Consider the following 12,227-nt stretch of genomic DNA (forward strand, 5'->3'; position numbering starts at 1 on the left):
TCCATCGAGCACAGAGAAGTGGCAGTGCCATCCTATGGGAAAAGGACTTCCTTATAAACTGTTCCTCCTACAAGCTGGGTAGGAAGGAGGGTGAAAAAAAATCATGTTGGGGAGAAAAGCTTTAAAGGTAGCTCCTCTTGCACAGTTGGTGGAAATGTAAATTGATAACAGCCACTATGGAGATCAGTGGCCAAAGCATTGGCGCTTCAGCATTAGTCTTGCCGATGAATATTCAGGGTTGACTCTTCTTTGGCCACCTGATGTGAAGAGTTGTCTCACTGGAAAAGGCCCTGATGCTGGGAAAGACTGAAGGCAAAAGGAGAAGGGGGCAGCAGAGGATGTGATGGTTAGATAGCATCACCGACTCAATGGACATGAGTTTCAGCAAACTCCAGGAGATAGTGAAGGACAGGGAAGCCTGGCATACTGCAGTCCATGGGACAGCAAAGAGTTGGGCATGACTTAGTGACTGATAGGAACTAGGAATAAAACTACCATATGACCCAGCAACCCCACTACTGGGCATATACCTGTGAAAACCACAATTCTAAAAGACACATGTACCCCAATGTTCATAGCAGCACTGTTTACAATAGCTAGGACATGGAAGCAACCTAGATGTCTATTGACAGATGAATGGATAAAGAATAGAGAGAGAGAGAGAGAAATATTACTCAGCCATGAAAAAGAACGAATTTGAGTCAGTTCTAATGAGATGGATGAATCTAAAGCCTGTTATACTGAGTAAAGTAAGTCAGAAAGAGAAAAATTACTATATTAATGCATATATATGGAATCTAGAAAATGGTATCGATGAACCTATTTGCAGGGACAGAATGGAGATGCCGACACAGAGAATGGACTTGTGGACACAGTAGAGGAGGGAGAGAGCGGGGTGAATGGAGGAAGTGACAGACACACATCACCATGTGTGAAGTAGGTAACTGGTGAGAAGAAAAAGAAAACCCAAAAGTAGCTCCTACTAAGCACCTACTCTGTCCTGGGTATTATCCACAAGTGATCCCACATGATCTCACACGAACCCACTTGCAGGCTGGAAGATATCCTCCTTATGACATGAGCTCAGAGATGGGAAGCAAGGAGCCACAAGATTACTAATGCTAAAACCTAATCTTATTCCCATTTCCACACAAAGTTTCAGGGAAAGAATGAAAGAGCCAGTTTAAAATTATTTCATATAAAGTTTTTTTTTAATGAGATAAAATTGTCATATAACATTAGTTTCAGGTGTACAGCATAATGAGTCAATATTTGTATATATTGCCAAACGACCACCACAATAAGTCTGGTTCACATCAATCAACAGATTTTTTTTTTTGTGATGAGAACTTTTAAGATCTATCCTGTTAGCAACTTTCAAATATATGAGAGGAAATTTAATTAAATTCTGATGTTTCTCTTGTGATCTGTTTGGTGTACAAATATGTTTTTGCCTCCCCTCTTGTTACATTACAGCCTGCTAACTTGCCTTTGTCCTCCTTAGATGGATCCTCAAATCCCAGAAGTGAATTTATCCAGCAGTAAGAACGATGGGCATAATTACCAAGCCACTGAGATTTTTGAGGAGGAATTCCTCAGGGCAGGCTTCTAACGGAGGGACACATAAGGTCCCCAAGCAGCACCAGAAATCCCAGTAACGCAAATCCTGGTGAAACTTGGCTCAGCACCAGCACACAGGAGGTTCAGACATTCAAAGCTGGGCAGTTCCAGTGCCTGGGACCGTGGCCTGCTCCCTTTGATTCCATCTGACCTCTTTCTCACACTTAACACTAGCACAGCTGAAAACCACCTTCAGAAACTTCAGAGAGATCTGATAAACCTAAAAGACCCCCTGGGCCTAATGGGCAGCATCTCTGCAGGTGACACACCAGGCCTGGGTGTACAACTCACCCAGGAGAAATCAGTTCCCAACCAGGAAAGGGTTAAATAAGGATGTCTTTAGTGCCACCTGACCTATAGATATGGAAAGAAAGCATCTTGCCTGGTGTGTTCCTCTGCTAGAATTCTAAGGTATTTTTGCTTCTCACTCATAATATTTTTCTCCCTGGGACAAAACCTCCTTTTATTCTCGGCCAGGTTGAACACTCATCTAAATTCAGTGAATCATTAGAGCCTAGATAATTACATAGAAGAAAAGAGAAACCGTATGGGCTGAATCCTTTCTTCTGGCAGGTCTTATAAATTCTTTAACAGAACCAACCTTTAATGTTATTATGGGTATTCAGAACATAATGTCTGAATGGGGATTACACTCACAAGTAAACCAAGAAGTCATGTGGGGCTGTGACAAAAATGATAAACGTAGTTGGAAATTGAAAGGCAAACTCAGAGAGAGCTGGGCCTTGATGTGTTAAAAAGAACGTAAGGGGACTTTTGGTGGTCCAGTGGTTAAGAATCCGCCTGTTAATGCAGGAGACACAGACTCGATCCCTAGTCTGGGAAGATCCCACACATTGTGGGGCAACAAAGCCCATGGGCCACAATTACTGCGCCTGTGTGTCTAGAGCGCACGAGCAGCAACTACCGAGCCCTCCCTCTAGGGCCTGTGTACCACGAGGGAAGCCACCACCGTGAGAAGCCTGCTCAACGCAACTGGAGTAGCCCCCACCCACCGCAACTAGAGGAAGCCTGTGGGAAGCAACAAAGCCCCAGCACAGCCAAAACAGTGTTTTTAATTAAACAAAAAAAGAACTCAAGGAGTAAGAAACAATCCACACGATGGTTAACTGAGAAATAAAATAGTGAAGGTCATAAGATCGGAGAAGGCAATGGCACCCCACTCCAGTACTCTTGCCTGGAAAATCCCATGGATGGAGGAGCCTGGTGGGCTGCAGTCCATGGGGTCGCGACTGAGCGACTTCACTTTCACTTTTCACTGTCATGCATTGGAGAAGGAAATGGCAACCCACTCCAGTGTTCTTGCCTGGAGAATCCCAGGGACGGGGCAGCCTGGTGGGCTGCCGTCTATGGGGTCGCACAGGGTTGGACTCGACTGAAGCGACTTAGCAGCAGCAGCAGTCATAAGATAGAGTGTCATCCATCCATGAAAAGGAGTGAAGCGCTGTCACATGCTACAACATGGATGCACTTCAAATGAGTTCCGCTAAGTGAAAGAAGCCAGACACAAAGGCCACATATTTGGCTCTATTTATATAAAATGTCCAGAATAGGCAAATCTATAGAGATAGAAATAGATGAGTCATCTCCTAAGGGGTGACTAGGTGGGATGGAGGCACTCAGGGGTGCTAGTTAAAAAATCAGGTATTTGCGGGGGATGGCGGGTAGTGAAAATATTCTAAAGTTGATCATGGTGATGGATGTACAACTCTGTACATAGGCTCAAAGGCATGACTAATATGCGTTAAACAGGTGCATTAGATAGTATGTGACTAATACTTCAATAAAACTGTTTTAAAAAAAAAAATGAATCTTTTCCCCCCAGCTTGACTGTTGTGTAAATTTAAGGTGTATAATGCAATGATTTGATACACACACACACACACACACACACACACATATATATCACAAAACATTTACGCTATAAGGTTAGTTGACACATCCTTCACTCACATAATGACCATTTTGTTGTGAGCAGATTTAAGATCTCTCAGCAACTGTCATTATACATTACAGTACTGTTAACTCTAGTCAGCATGCTCTACATTAGGTCCCCCAGATTTACTCATCTCACTGCTAGAAATTGGTACCCGATGACCAGCATCTACCTGGTTCCCCATCCCAGCCCCTGGTAACCATCAAGCTACTCTGTGCTTTTGAGTTCAGCTTTTGTGGATTCCACATATAAGTGAGATCATTCAGTATTTGTCTTTCTCTGACTTATTTCACTTAGCATGATGCCCTCGAGGTCCATCCAGAACATAAGGAATTTGAAGAATTTTGGCATGCTTAAAGGGAAGATGGTGGGAACGTTTGATGGCTGGATGGCAGCTGCCATGACCTGCTAAACCCCACTCTGAACAGAAAGACAGAGACACTGCACAGGCCACTGAACTCAGCTGAAGCAGTCAGGGCCCTTCAGTAGCCGCTGCCTTGGTGAGGAGAACCAGCTGGACACCGAGAGGGCTTTTTAGGGAAAGGCGACACGGGGACAGGGATATGGAGATGATGAAAGGAGCTGACCAAAGGAGAAAGAAACAGTTTCTGGAAAGAGCCAGGCTGGGTCTTGCTTCTCTAGAAACTAACAGGAAAGATGGATTTGATCTGGCCACCTGGACAATTTGAAACCTCTGCAAGGATAGAAGGCTTGAAAGGGACCGAGGCAGAAAGAGGGGAGGGTGGGATGTGTGAAGGAAGGCAGAGCCTGCAGGCCAGCTGTTTAGGAACCCAACTCCACACTGGAGATGTCTGCTCACAGGAGGAGAACCTGTAAGGAAAGCCCCCGACCAAGATGTTCAAGGCCAGCAATCCAGGTGGGTGGGCAGACTGGGAGGAGGTGCATGCCTGGCAGGTGAACTGACAGCCCCTTCGTACGTAACTTCAGCACAGACCCCAGGATGGTGTCAGTGGCATGTGCGTCTGAAGATCTTTCTGTAAGTCTCCAAAGCAAAGTTTCCTTGCATGAGTGTAGCCTGGGAGGGGCTTGCTGAGAAAACACACAGTATAGGAAAATAACACTAGATAGTATTTGCTGACTATTAGGTGTCAGGCTGTGTACTAAGAACTTGACCACCCTTAAATCCTTGAATCCTCTGAAAAAGTGGAACTGTTATTACTCCCATTTTAGAGATGGGCAAACTGAGGCTCAGAGACTATAAATCATCCCCAATCACAAGCACGTACTTGGGGATCAGACCCCAGAGCCCCTGGTCAGAACAGAAGGTGACATAAGACTTGGGCTAACTGACACAGCCCAGAACATGAGAGCACTTGGGTATGGGCTCTTATTATGAAAAGTGATGAGAATATTTAGAAGTCTGTTTTTTCCACCCCTTCCTCCCAGGCTCACAAGTATTTGTTGCTGACGGTTGCCTGGTAACCTGACAAACGCTGTCTGTGTCCAGTGGGGCTGAATGACTCTCCCAAGCGCAGTTTCAGAGCAACAGTTGCACACATCTGCTTCCCTCCACGTGTAGGGGACCAGCCTCCACTTGTAACTTCCCATCAAATGTGCATTCACAACCAAGGAGGACTCCTGACCTGACATTCTGTGTGAGGTTACAGGCGGCAAGGATGGGACCAGCTTCAGCAAAGGGGAAAAGCGACATTCATCCAGTATACCCCAAGAGGCAGTTCCAGCAGAAGTAGAAGCTCAGGTCTCCAAACCACTCCCTTCATCGCCACTGCCCAGTGGGTGTTTTAAGACTGTAGGAGCCTACAGGGCAAGCAGTCCATCTGGGTCAGCACCTTGGTCGCCTTGTGCAAAGAAATCCTTCCAGAAGCACCAGCCACCCCTGGTCCTGTGAGAGCCTCCCAAGGTGGATGATGCTGAGAGAGTGAGTCCCATTTCCATTTCCCTCAGCACTGCCTGCTGCCCTGACAGGTTCCAGGCTTACTTACACAAATAGGTGTGTCCATGGGTGTGTTCAAATATGTACCCTCATGCCCAACTCTGCCTGCTCCTCCCACTGAAGAAGAAGGAATTTGTGTAAATAATCCCCTAGAGTGGAGAACTCAGACATATGTTTATTAAGTTCCATAATTTTTTAAAAAATTACAGGGTAATAAAGAGATGTTTGTGGAATTGAATTTACCTTCTTCATTTTGATGTTATGAAGGATAATATTAAGTTCATTACACATTTATTGAATGAATGACTCTTACTGTGGATAGAACAAACCCAGGCAGGAAGCCGAAGGCCTTACCCCATGACAGACACAATTTTCTGTAGCTAATCCCCAGGCTGGTTAAAGCTCCATATGAAGCATTGCATATATGTATTGGCATGTGCTTTTTTGCCGGCATTTTTTATTGGAAAACTCCCAGACACTGGGAACTATATGCAAGGCCCCACAACTTCATACCTTCAGTGAGAGCTTGCTGTTGAGTCGCTAAGTCACGTCTGACTCTGTGATCCATGGACTGTAGCCTACCAGGCTCCTCTGTACATGGGAGTTCCCGGGCAAGAATACTAGAGTGTGTTGCCATTTCCTTCCCCAGGGGATCTTCCCAGACCAGGGATTGAACCCGAGTCTCCTGCATTGGCAGGCGGATTCTTTACTACTGAGCCACCCAATTAGAGCTTACTAAACTGTAATTCTCCTTATCTAAGTCCCCAGCAAATACCTGCTGCGTGTGTGGGCTCTGGCTTGGCACCCCAATTCTGACATAGAGTCATGCGTGGGGCTTTCCAGCACTCAGACTTCTTACCCAGCTCACATTTCTTTCCAGCACTGCCCTTCCCCTGGGAGGAGCCGGTCCAGCTCTGAGCTCCCCATCGGCAGGGCTGGCGCTCTCTTGCTCCTCTACCATTTCAGGGTTCCCAGGACTGCAGGACCCCTGCCCCCTGATTTCACAACTTTCCTATCTTGTTCTCAACACAGAGAAATGTCTGAGGCTCATAACACGCCGTCTATAAAAGGAACCTGTGGCCAGAAAGGTCAAAAGAAAGAAGCAAGCATTTCCAGGAATAAATCATGTGCTCCACACCCACTGCTGCCTTGCAAGATGGGCACTGTGGTCCCATTTTAAAGATGCAGAAGTCGAGGCTCTTGGTTGGAAATGAGGTTATATCCAATTTTCCAATCCACAGGGGTAGGTTAAATACTGGGTGGAGGAATTTCCCTGGTGGCCCAGGGGCTAAGACTCTGCGCTCCCAATGCAGGGGGCCTGGACTGGATCCCTGGTTGTGAATTCAGCTGGAAGCTCTGGATCGCTGGTCAGGGAACTAAGACTAGGGGCAACCAAATAAATAAACAAAATTTTAAATCCTCTTTAAAAAAAGTACTGGGTGGACCTTATAATGGAATCCCCCAGGGCTCTTTCAGAGGACAATGCATCATTAGCATTTTCCCATGTCTTTAACAGTCATGTCCAACTCTTTGCAACCCTATGGACTATAGCCCGCCAGGCTCCTCTGTCCATGGAATTCTCCAGGCAAGAATACTGGAGTGGATAGATGGTCCCATCTCCAGGGGGTCTTCCCAACCCAGGGATTGAACTCAGGTCTCCTGCACTGCGGATTCTTTACTGCCTGGGCCACCAGGGAAGCCCCTTTAAAATAAAATTAGGGTAAAAAAGCAGCAGGCCTGAAATGCTTCCACTATTTTAACCAAAATAATTATATATATATACACACACACATATATAAGAAAAATTAATCTTGGAAGATGTATAATAAAATTTGACAGAAGTAGGATTACCGCTGATTTGTATTTTTTAAATCTGTGTTTTCACATTAAAAGAATTATGTTTCCTATGTATTGCTTGACAAACTCAGAGAAACAATCAGGCTCTAAAAACCTTAGGTGCCCAGGATGACGCAGCTTGTGACTAGAGGAGCTGCAGCTGAACCAGCTTCTGTCCAGAGCCCAGACGAAGCCTCCTCTGTCCCACCAGCACACCCTCTCCCAGAAAGCAGCTGAGTCGACTCCGAGGTTGCTACCCAAGTCAGCCTTCCAGGACCTCGGGCTCTGCATTCCAGAGACGGCTCGGGACAACTGCGGCGAGCCTGGGAAAACCAGCCCCTTGCTCAGGAAGCCAGCGCATGGCTAATGCCTCCTGAGCCTGGCCAGCCCTTCAGAGGCTGATCTGTAACTACAGATGGAGCTGCCCCTGCCCACCCTCAGGGTACAGGAGGTGCCCACTTTTAGGGGACACCCTGCAGGAGGCACTGGGGACCCAGCGGTCCCACAGCAGGTTGGACCCCAAAAGCTCACACTGCAGGCAGATTCTTTACCGTCTGAGCCACCAGGGAAGCCAACCTCCACGAGTGATGGGAAAATAACAGGAAGCTGATGTCCATAGACATGGCCTGGTTATGGCCCTCTCTGAGCAGCAAAAGGGCTCAGAGGGAGGACAGAGAGCACCCAACAACTCCCGGGATCCACAGGCCCGGGTAGAGGTGCTCACGCAAGGAGACAGGCCCAGGGCCTGGGTGCACCAGACGCGAAGGGCAGCCAGCACAGGGACAAACCACCCGGGGTTCGAATCCCAGCTTCACTACTTACTAGGACCTTGAAAAGGTACCAAAACTTAGCCGGCTTCAGTTTGCTCACCTCAATTCAATGAACTGGAACACGTTTAATCTTGGAACATGTAAAATATCATGTATGAAACGAGTTGCCAGTCCAGGTTCGATGCACGATACTGGATGCTTGGGGCTAGTGCACTGGGACGACCCAGAGGGATGGTATGGGGAGGGAGGAGGGAGGAGGGTTCAGGATGGGGAACACATGTATACCTGTGGTGGATTCATTTTGATATTTGGCAAAAGTAATACAATTATGTAAAGTTTAAAAATAAAATAAAATTAAAAAAAATAAAAAATAAAATGTTGATATCCTCAGAGCAACATTTTTTACATGAATTTAGGAAAATGAATTTTAAACAATCTTCAAAACGAAAGGACGGTGGTATCTTTGAAAATCATACAGACGAATTCAAGATGTCACAAGAAGATGTATTAGATAGCTGCTTTCCCCAACTAGATGCCTAGTTCATTCCTAAAAGGGAAATAAAAATCTCTCACAGGGCAGTTTGTTCTAAAAGGCCAATGTATGTCAGTGCCTCACTCGGAGAAGTCTTTAGCCTGAGAGCTAACCCGGTGGAATGTCGCCCAGCAAGCAATGATCTAATTGAATAGCATCCTCATTATATCACACTGTCTTCTCATTTTATTCTGCCTTCAAGTAATCAAAATTCCTTATATGGGTGCTTTGGCATGCAGTCACAGAAGGCTTACACAGTGTCTCATGTGACCCTCGCAACACTCTGAAACCCATTTCACAGATAAGGAGTCAGGGCTCGGAGGTGAGTACACAACCTAGTAAGCAGCAAAGGGGACTCTCCAGGTCCCCCCGCTTCGCAGCCAACACCCGGTCTTCAGCTCCTCGTCTTGGGTTTCCATCCAGACCATGGTCTGACTCACTCCTTCCCGACACAGAAACTGACTGTCCTCTCTCCAAAATCAGAACAAGCACTCACTGTAGGAGTCATGCTCCAAGTACCTCCTCCATAACAAGCAAACACTGAAGATGCATTTGTATGAAAAGCTCCTTGCTCGGCTCTGAGGAACAGCAAAGCAAAGGAACCTGGTCTCCGTCCTCATCCTCGGAGCATCTGACAGCTACTCGGATGGTCGTGGCAGCCCCTGCCTCCTCTAGCCCCTGCCACCTGAACCCGAGGGGACACAGTGGTTGGCCAGCCATACCAGACTCTCTGGGAACCTGTTATGGGCAGGCTCACCGCACACCGTCTGCCCTAGAGCAGCTATGAAAGGGCTCCTGAGACCCAACCCATGAGTCTGAACTGCCTCCCCTGGGGCAGTCCTCCCCCTCAGTCATGAGTTGAACAGAGCTTCCCTGCCACCCATAAAGTCCACATCCACTCAGAACCTTAAGATGAGACCTTATCTGGACGGAGGGCACATGTAATCAACTAAGGACGTCAGGATGGGATCATCCTGGAGTTAACGTGAGCACTGAATTCAGTGACTGCGTCCCTACGAGAAAAGAAAAGATCCAGAGACACACACAAGGAGGAAGGCCGGGGGAAGGCAGGGGAAAGGATTGGAGGATGCAGCTACAAGTTAGGAAGCAATGATTTCCAGGGGCCCTAGAAGCTGGAAACGGCAAGGAAGGAGGTTCCCCTAAGGCCTTCGGAGGGAGCCCGGTGCTGCTGACACCTCAGCTTCACACTTCTGACCTCCACAACTTGTAGGGAATACACTTCTATTGTTTTGAGCCACCAACTTGTGTGTTAATTTGTCACAGCAGCCCAAGGAAACATCCTCTCCTATCTTAATGTCCCTGTCCAGCAGGGTGGAGAGGCCTGGCCTTTCCTTCCAGAGCTCGGCTGGCCTTAGGGCCATCATGCTGCCGAGGGCACGCAGTCGGGTGCAGCCTGGGCCGCCCTGGGTGCACTGTGGAAGCCCGGAGTGCACCCTGCACACAAGCGTGCACATCCACCCCCACTTGCAACTTCTAAGAATAACGCGCTGCCAATAAAGGGCTCCAGCTCTGTCTCGGAGCTAACTGACTCCCGGGGGAGGTTTCCATGTGGTTTAGGATGAGATCTCTTTACTCTCTGGCACTGCTAAGCCGTCGGGCGAACTGCCCTTCCAAATCCTCCTGGCACTGCCGCTCAAGAAACTCTTGCTGCCCCACTGGGTGGTGGGGGGAGCCAGACCTCGTGACATTAAGGGCATCCTCCCACCCGCTCTGGGCTCGCAGCTGCATCTCATTGGACAGGGAGTCTTGTCTCCCACTGGCCCCCTTTCAACACTCAAGGGTATTTTTATTAAAAGGCCTCTGGAGTGTTAATAAAATATAATGCAGAACTGCTCCCCTCTTTCCCCCATGGGTGGGGCAGTTGTTGGCAGTGACCTCGATTCGAGCAGCCGCAGCCAGCACTGGCAGGTGGCTGGAGGGGGCGGGGGTCGGGGACCACAGGTGGTCTGGGAGCATGTTATCGTCTCATTCTGGCTTTGCCATTGATTTTCCTGAAACTTCGCTTCCCCTCTCGGGTCTTCACGTGGTAAATGAGGAGCAGGCACGGTAGGAGGGGATGTTAGGTACCTTCCAGCGCTGACATTCCAAGAGGGTGGATTTCCCTTGATGCTTTGTCTTGGTGCTCGCTCATTGTTCCCTCCATCCTGCGTTCATGCGGTCCCAGCTCCCAAGTGGCTCTGGCAAAAGAACCTGCCTGCCAACGCAGAAGATGTGGGTTCAATCCCTGGGTCAGGAAGATCCCCTGGAGGAGGAAATGGCAACCTACTCCAGTGTTCTTGCCTGGAGAATCCCACGGACAGAGTAGCCTGGTGGACTACAGTCCATAGGGTTGCACAATCAGATACAACTGAGCACAGCACTGCGCTGTAGATGCTGAGAGTACTAAGGAAGGCCAGCTCCCAGTCAGTGAGGCAGGAACACAGAGCAGAGGAGGCATTGCCAAGTGTCCACATCAGCGGGAGGAGGTGACACAAACAGGAGCTGGAGGATGATGGGGGCCCAGCAGGAGAGGCAGAGGGGGAGTGCAGGCACACGTGAGGTCTGGACAAGGGGCTGGGGCTGGGGCAGTGCAGCAAGGCAGTCGGGCTGGGGCCAGATGGAGTAGAGAGCTTGGAACCTTTCCTGGGGGCCACAGGGAGCCAGGCAGGTGCACAAACAGAGGGATGCCATGCTCTGATCTGGCCTTTTTTATTTAATAGGTAAGTTTTTTGTTTCTAGTGTTTGCGCCAGGTAGCATGTGGGATCTTAGTTCCCTGACTGGGCATCAAACCCACGCCCCCTGCACTGGAAGTGCGGAGTCTGGACCACTAGGGAAGTTCCCGATCTGGCATTCTTTAGGAAGCGTCATCTGGACACACAGGAAGGGCAGGGTGTTCTGGGGTGTCCAGAACCACCACCTCATGTTTTCAGCAGGCTCGGGGGACACTGCCAGTAGTTCTTCCATTGTCGTTTCAGACAACAAACACTGGCGGTGATGCCCCTCTCCCTGCCTGCCCTGGGGCGATCATCAACAATATTAGGAATACCGGATTCAAGCTTGAGTTCTTGGCTCTGCGGCTGTGTGACCCTCCAGCTTTACAGTCCTGAGCACGGGCCTTGGGGTTGAGATTCCTAGGTAGAAAGCTCTGCTGCTCAGCAGTCGTTTCATCTTGAATCTGTTATTAACCTCGCTGAGATTCAGTATCACCCTCTCTAAAATGGGTCCACTGCCGACAGAGCCAGCGGGCATTTCACAGGCAGGGAAATGAGTTTCTAAACAGGGCCTAGCTCAAAACAGAGGCTCCATACATGTGAGCTTTCCCTGTTTCTGTCACAAATGTGGGGTAGGAACTGAGATAAACTGCCGCCGGAGCCCAAAGGAGATGGGAAGGAGGCGGCTCGGGGAGCAGCTGGGCCTGGTGGGCGGGTGGTGGGCGGTATGATGTGAGCACGAGGGGTTTGGGGTTTTGTCAGTTTATCTCCACAACCACTCAATTTTCCTGCCATGAGAAGCCCAGAATCAGGAAGGCTCATGCTGGCAAGCTGGTGTGGGCTTGGGCAATGGCCTGACGTCAGTGGATTTGGCCAGGCTGCCAAGTG

General features: G+C 48.6%; 1 protein-coding gene and 1 long non-coding RNA gene across 9 annotated transcripts in view; one reads left to right on the plus strand and one right to left on the minus strand.

Moving 5' to 3' along the window:
- The window catches only part of ELK3 (ETS transcription factor ELK3), a 266,287-nt gene that overhangs the window by 18,687 nt on the left and 235,373 nt on the right, over window positions 1-12,227 (minus strand). The window contains exon 2 of one of the 8 annotated variants that reach the window (XM_055576867.1): window positions 10,716-10,842. The exons of the other annotated variants lie outside the window; for them this stretch is intronic. The gene's annotated coding sequence lies outside the window, so the exon portion shown is untranslated. The remainder of the gene's footprint in view (window positions 1-10,715; window positions 10,843-12,227) is intronic. 8 annotated transcript variants of the gene reach the window in all.
- LOC129649460 (uncharacterized) lies at window positions 1,591-5,861 on the plus strand. The gene is made up of 3 exons (XR_008713115.1): window positions 1,591-2,031; window positions 3,872-4,074; window positions 4,982-5,861. It is a non-coding gene; the product is annotated as an uncharacterized LOC129649460 (long non-coding RNA).

The sequence above is a fragment of the Bubalus kerabau genome, chromosome 1 (genome assembly GCF_029407905.1).
Source record: "Bubalus kerabau isolate K-KA32 ecotype Philippines breed swamp buffalo chromosome 1, PCC_UOA_SB_1v2, whole genome shotgun sequence".
NCBI lineage: Eukaryota > Metazoa > Chordata > Mammalia > Artiodactyla > Bovidae > Bubalus > Bubalus kerabau.